The 7,525-nt window shown below is 39.4% G+C and overlaps 1 long non-coding RNA gene across 3 annotated transcripts; it reads left to right on the forward strand.

The window, feature by feature from the left end:
* Positions 1-575: 575 nt before the first annotated feature.
* On the forward strand, positions 576-3,075 carry LOC144988733 (uncharacterized). Of its 3 annotated transcripts, none has more exons than XR_013652713.1 (4): positions 576-715; positions 1,810-1,884; positions 2,194-2,247; positions 2,325-3,075. It is a non-coding gene; the product is annotated as an uncharacterized LOC144988733 (long non-coding RNA). The 3 variants fall into 3 exon arrangements; XR_013652714.1 differs by lacking the exon at positions 576-715 and adding an exon at positions 871-986; XR_013652712.1 differs by lacking the exon at positions 576-715 and having other exon boundaries at positions 1,184-1,884.
* The last annotated feature ends 4,450 nt before the right edge of the window (positions 3,076-7,525 follow it).

Here is a 7,525-nt window from a genome sequence, read left to right on the forward strand (position 1 = left end):
ACTTTCCTGCCTGGTTCAAAAGCAGGGGAACTAATTCTCTCGGAGAGACCCACACTCAGTCATTTGAAGAATGTGGACCCAGAAGAGAGGAGATATGGAGTCCTGAGGGAGTTAGAGACAGCCCAGGATGCAGATAGAGCTCCTTCAAACTAAAATATCTTTCCTTCAGTTAGCGCAGCATCCACAGTGGTAAAAAAAAGCAAAGTCATTTCAGTTCAAGAATGAAACACCAAACCACACTAATACTGAAAGTTGAAAAGTTGAAAAGTTGAACTAAAATATGTCAAAATAAGAAATTTTGCCCTAATTTGGGAACCAGTAAAGGTCAAATCCAGGTTGGAGATATAAGATCTGAAACAAAAATCTGATTTTATTTGTTGAAAGTTTGTAAAATTTCAAACATGCACTGAAAAAACGGGAAAAGTGGGGTTGTTCAATTTACAAATAGTAAACATGTTTGTTTAATATGAACAAATTATGTTTACCTTCGAAACATAATATAATCTTGAAAATCACACATAATTTCTTGCTGTGTTACTTTTATATATTTAAATCATGTTGACAAAATATGAAATATTTATGCTTGATCTTTTGCCCCTTAATTTTGGATAAGTAAACCCCATCGGTGAAGAAGAATTCCAGGAGGGGAAACTTTGCAGTCAGCCATTTTAGAGAAGCTACAAGCACCTGCTCTGGCTGGAGGAACTTTAAAAAGGTAAGTTAATTTACTGTAACAAATTAATTTAAGAAAGTGGAAGGCGTAAATGTATCATTAGTGTTATTTTTTTCCACGGGGAAGAGCTTTGTAATCCACTTTTGTCGTAGTTATCAAAGTTAAGGCTCTGCGCGCCACTTTTGTCCCTTCCGGCCGCAGTCCTCGGACGGCAGGTAGGGGGAGGTGTGTGTGCGCGGTAAATTGTACTTTCACGTCGCAGGCAGATTCAGCTGTAAACGCGGTGATTTCAAATGATGTACGGGGAAGAGTGGTGAGTAGTTATGCCGTAGGAATTCGCTTTTGAAAGAGGGCTGTGGGCACGGCGTTTTATTTTTCCACAGGCAGAAACTCTGCCAGGGGAATTTTCATCGTCACTAAGTGGATTTCTTTTTGCTAAATTCTGCGTTGTGGAGACCGAAATTGAAGGAAAATGGGAGAAGCTATCATTACTATTGTCATTTAGTTTTTCCATACCGTTCCACCATGAGCTAGTTTAAGGACAGCATTATTTGACCAGCAAACAGCACCGCACTTCTGTCTCAGTCAGCTGTCAATCATTCTCCGTGCGCGTCTCGTGCACAGAATGCGTTTGGTGTGTCCAGTTTACATAGATCTTTGGTTTCAATCAGAGCTTTGTTTTCATTCTATGATGCTGAACATATTTTTTATTTTAGCTTTGAGAGTTTAATGGAGTGAAAATATTCATGTCCTTTTTGAACAAGTGTATAATGTGTAGTAAAAAGTTGACTGCCTTATAATAATGTCTGTAATCCTACTTCACATATTCCTCCCATTTGTGATAAATTAATATGGGAATCCTTTATGGGTGGGGGGGATTATCTACTCCCGATCTGCTAGTTTAGTTTTGCAGTTTCCATTTCAAAATTCGCGGGTTCTCATAAGCGTGGTTTGAATCCTGTGGGGGGAGGAGGTGTCTAATGTTCTTTCTGGTCTAATTTCTTCAGAATATTTTTGCAGCTATTTATTTCAAACCAATGCATGTTTAGTTATTAAAATGATACAACAAAGCTGTGGAAGTGTCACTCTCTATATATATTTGAAATTTAACTAATAAACCTCTGTCCTGATTACAGAGCTCATCACACAACACTTCCAACTGCTCCTCCCTGATCATGCTGGGGTCCATGCTCCAGTCTTCACTGAGTCAGGTGGGTCACCATGCATTTACTATATATTATTGGAATTATTGTCTCCTGGATTGTCATCGAATCGGGAGGTAATCAAGATTGCCAGCCCTACTCTTTACACGCACCTTTTATGCAGAGAGATACATACATAATAAATAATGAAATTGATGGTTGATCAGTTATCCCACTACCTCTGTTAACATGACACTAAGGATAAAATGATTTTGTTAACACAGTAACTATAACATTCATTGATGAGCCAAGGGTAAGAATTGTATTTTTCCAAAGTTTTCATGTGAATTTAAATTTTTTTGACTCTTTGTATTTCAGACTGCTGAACTTCTCGCCAATATAAGCAAGTTCAGGGGTTTATTCAAAGTACAGGTGAGTTGTGTAATCTAGACGCTTTAACTAAACTTCAAATGTGAACTGTGCACACAAATATCTTCTGTGTTCTTTAGAATGAAGACCATGCAGCAATCCAGGAGGCAATCGAGGACACCACGGTGGGAATTTCCCTCCTAATGGAAACTGGCAGTGGTGAGGAAGAGGACATTCTCGTGGTCCACATCTCCCAGGCTGTGGTGGTCGACCCACCAAGTGTCTGAGTGGCAGATGCCAAGGCTTTTTTGGCATTATTTACAGCACAAATCTGATTACCATCCTCATCTCAGAAACACCTTGTCATGGGGCCCGTGACTTTGCTCCTGCTATGATCTCCTGGAGGCCCTTCCCTTCTTGAGCTCTCCCGCTGGTCACAGGTGTTCTGTATTATGTTGATTGGTTTGTCTATTTATGCAGTGTCTGATCTTGTTTCTGTGTCGGAGCGTCTTCGTTCTACGCTCTGGTGTTATGGTTCTCTGGCATTAAAGCCCCTTCGAGTGAACTATTGGATTTGGGTCGTTCTTCCTGCTCTTGGGTTCTCCCTTGGACATTCCGTCACACACCTTTGAGGTAATCCAAAAAAAAACTGTATTAGAGTTGTAAGGCAAAGTGGTGTCTAAGGTTTCAGGCTTAAAGATCTGACTCTTTGAATAAAATGACCTTTAAATAGTTTAACTTTTTCCTAAGAAGGGATTCCAGCTGTTTGCTTTGGCTCTGTTATCTTCTGTTTAATAAAAATAGCAAGCCCAATTTATTGTGATTTGTCATTTTATGCTACACTGTAAACATATTTTTCAAGTTTAGATAATAAAAAAGTTAAATCTGAAATTTGTGTTCAGTGTCATATGTTCATTGGATTTTCATAATGCACAAGAAAGTATTTGCTTTAAATAATAATCTGCAATTGCAATTTTATTTTTCAATTTAAATTTTATTAAAATAATTTATAAATTAAATGAACTATGTAGGTAATTTCAAACAAATAATAGTGTTTTAAATGTTTGAAAAAATTATGGTAAATGACATAATAAAATCTTGTTTGTTTATGTAAAATTATTAGGTGCAGAAACAAAGAAGCATTCATTACGGTAGAACATGATTTTATTATGTGCAATAATTATATTGGTTCAACATGATTTTTTTGCGCGCAACCGATGTCCATGATTTTTTTATGTCAATCCAACAGGTCTTTTTTTTTCAGTGTGGCCTCCATGTTTTTAGCCAAAATCTAAAAGCCTGTGTCGTTTTCTAGGACATAGTTTCTGCAGGGCAGCAGAAGTTCATTCGAAATTTGCCTCCGAGTTTTGGACGGGATTGCTGGGCGCTGGACTGTTCCCATGATCCCTTTGTCTACTCTCTCTCCCTTCAGCTTACAGCCCCTTAAAATCCCAACGTAACATTTAACGGTGCAACAAAAATAGTGAGCAATAGTGGAGCTATCCAGCCGTTCAGTTTTCAGACCAGATTCCAGCTCAGACGAGGAAAACAAAAATGCTCATGGATCTATTTGTCTGCAAGTGGATATACCGGAATGGAGTAGAGCAAGACGTTGGACTGCCTATCGTTGCACCTACGTCAATGCAGCTGGCTTCTTCTAAAGGCGTTTTGTCGTCTGCTCCTGTTTCACAGTGATTTGAACATAGAAAAACATAGAATCCCAGTTTTAATCTTCATTTTTCTTCATTTACGTCCTACATTATGAGAAAAATGCCATTTAACATTTTAAAAACACCAAAAACACAATTTCCATTAGAGTGGGACTTTAAAGACACATAAAAACATTAAATAAAAATGTTAAAAATCATTTGTTCATCTGAACCAAATACAGAATTAAAAAAGCTTGTACAAAAACATCTAACACCACAAATACAACACTGTTGTTGCGGCATCAGCTGCTGTACAAGGATAATTAAATCAGATGTTTAAAGAACCAACACTGATGAAAAGTAAATTTCTAAATGGTTTGATTGAAGTTTTTGTAAAGAAAATATAATGGTTTTCACTTTGTTGTGGTTATGATCAACAATTAAGACTCACTGTAATAAACAATGACATAGCCTTATGCCTTAAACTGTTTGTTCTTTCTCACTTTTGTCCTGTGCACTGCTGCTGTTTGAACCACCCACAATTTAACTGCTGTTACAATAAAGTCTATTATATTCTATTCTATTCAAGAGGGAGACGTACAGGTAAGATTATTGTTGAAAGTATGAATATAGTATAATATCATAAAGTAATGCTGTGAAAGTACAATCATTACATAGAATTAAAATTTTCAAGTCTTTGCTTTATTGCATTTTGATGATAAAGAGGAATAAAACCAACTACAGAGTATGTAAGAAAATTAGATAATCAAACGGCAAAAAAAAGATTTTTGAGCACAAATATCAGCCTTCTGAACATTATGCACATTTCTTTGCACCTACTTCTTGGTTGGTCCTCATTTTGCATGGATTACTGCATCAATGCATCATGCATCTGTGACTGTAGAACTGTGACTGTAGAACTGTGTAAGTGTAATGGAAACCCCTTTGAAGCTTTGAAAGCTCCCCTCAGGTCATCAGTGTTGTTGGATCTGGTGTTTCTCATCTTCCTCTTTACAGCAGCTCATAGATTTTTCTATCAGGTTTAGATCAGGTGAGTCTGCTGGCCAGTCAGGCACAGGAACATCCTAGATATTGAGAGAGCTTTTGGTACCTTTGGCAGTGTGGGCAGGTGCCAAGACCTACTGGAATATAAAACCAGTTTTCCATACAGTCTGTCAGCAGAGGGCAGTATGGAGTTCTCTAGAATTTTTTGGTTCATGACTGTGGACTTCAGCAAACCCAGTGGACCAACACTAGCAGATGACAAGCTCCAAAGCAACACTGACTGAAAACTTTACCTTGGACGTCCACCAATATGGATTCTAAGCCTCTCTACTCCTCCTCCACACTCTGGAACCTTGATTTTCAACTTTGCTTTTATCTACCAAGATAAATTTGGACTTTTGAGGTTCATTTTCTACTTGGGTAAGGCTCTTCTGATGGTGTCTCTGGTTCAGAAGCAGCTGGACCAGAGGAATGCGACACTTGTAGCCCATGTCTGGTATTTGTCTGTGTGTAGAGGCTCAACCCACAGTCCTCTCCTTTTGACACTCCCCCAAATACTTGAAAGAATTTTGCCTAACAATCATGTGAAGGCTGCAGTTATCAGATGTTAGGAAAGGGTTTCTGGTGCACTTATTTATTTCACTCATTTTTCAGTTTACGTGTTTGGACTCCGAGAACATGCAGCTTGTTGAGCAACAATCCTCCTTGCATAGGGTGTTGCTGACTGTTTCCTGAATATCAGGCAAGTCCCCTTGATTGCATAGCTCAAAGAGCCAGACTGAGAGACCAGTTAAATACTCAGGAAACCTTTGCAGGTATTTTAATTTGATTAGCGGGTGTGACACCATGCATTTCCAACATTCAAACTTTACCATGAACTGTAAAAGAGAACTGGACCGAGCGAATGTGACATCACTCATGAAAAGTGGTTTACTTCCAGTGCCAACAAAATGAAGTCAAATCAGTCGCCATTTTTTGAGATATGGACTCTACTATGTTGGAACCAGATTGATGACTGGCCCGGATCGATTTGAGTCAATGTTTCTATGGCAACCACTCTTGCCAATCAGTGGTGAGCTTGTTGGAAGTCCACCCTTCTACCACTTGAAAGTGGGCTCAGATCTGTCACTCAAACATTTTGTACATTCAACACAAGACCACAAACTTTTATTGAGGCCTCTGATTGGCCGGTTTATCACTTAAATGACCACTACTATAAAAATACATATATTTATTTATATACACTGACCAAAAATATAAACGCAACACTTTTGTTATTGGTCCAATTTTTTATGGTATGAACTCAAAGATGTGAAACATTTTCCACATACACAAAATAACCAGTTTTCTGAAATATTGTTCACAAATCTGTCTAAATCTGTGATAGTGAGCACTTCTCCTTTGCCAATACAATCAATCCCACCTCCCAGGTGTGCCATATCTAGATGCTGATTAGACAGCATGATTATTGCACAGGTGTGCCTTAGACTGGCCACAAGAAAATGCCACTTTGAAATCTTCAGCTGTATCACACAGCACAATGCCACAAATGTCACAAGTTTTGAGGGAGCGTGCAATTGGCATGCTGATAGCAGGAATGTCCACCAGAGCTGTTGCTAGGGAATTGAATGTCCATTTCTCCACCATAAGCCGTCTCCAAAGGCGTTTCCGAGAATTTAGCAGCACATCCAACCATCCAAGTTTCAACTGCAGACCACGTGTAACGACACCAGCCCAAGACCTCCACATCCAGCATGTCGACCTCCAAGATCGTCTGAGACCAGCCACTCGGAGGGCTGCTGAAACAATCGGTTTGCATAACCACAGAATTTTTGCACAAACTGTCAGAAACCATCTCAGGGAAGCTCATCTGCATGCTCGTCGTCCTCATCGAGGTCTCGACCTCACTCCAGTTTGTCGTCGTAACCGACTTGAGTGGGCAAATGCTCACATGCGATGGCGTCTGGCACGTTGGAGAGGTGTTCTCTTCACGGATGAATCCCAGTTTACACTGTTTAGGGCAGATGGCAGACAGCGTGTGTGGCGTCGTGTGGGTGAGCGGTTTTCTGATGTTGTGGATCGAGCAGCCCATGGTGTTGGTGGGGTTATTGTATGGGCAGGCATATGTCATGGGCGAAGAGCACAGGTGCATAACATTGATGGCACTTTGAATGCACAGAGATACCGTGACGAGATCCTGGGGCCCATTCTTGTGCCGTACATCCAACAACATCACCTCATGTTGCAGCATGATAATGCACGGCCCCATGTTGCAAGGATCTGTACACAATTCTTGGAAGCTGAAAACATCCCAGTTCTTGCATGGCCAGCATACTCACCGGACATGTCACCCATTGAGCATGTTTGGGATTCTCTGGATTGGTGTAAACGACAGTTTACGTTTATATTTTTGGTCAGTGTATATAATGAAAACAATTAGAATTACCTCAAATGTTAAAAAAGGATAGCAAATAGCAAATAGAATGAAACAAGCTGTTTTGGTTCTATAAAAGTAAATGGAATTTAGGCTTCTTGGAGTCTCTGCGTACTTCCTGTTTGGAACAAAAGGGGGCGGGGTCACTCAGTCCAGTTTTCATCTACAGTCAATAATCTTTACACAATATTCTAATTTTCTAAGATACTGAATTTTAAGTTTCAGTTACCTTTGAAAGGCCAAAACCATGCTA

Source organism: Oryzias latipes, chromosome 21, assembly GCF_053564925.1.
Source record: "Oryzias latipes strain Hd-rR chromosome 21, Olatipes_Hd-rR_3.1".
Taxonomy (NCBI): Eukaryota; Metazoa; Chordata; class Actinopteri; order Beloniformes; family Adrianichthyidae; genus Oryzias; species Oryzias latipes.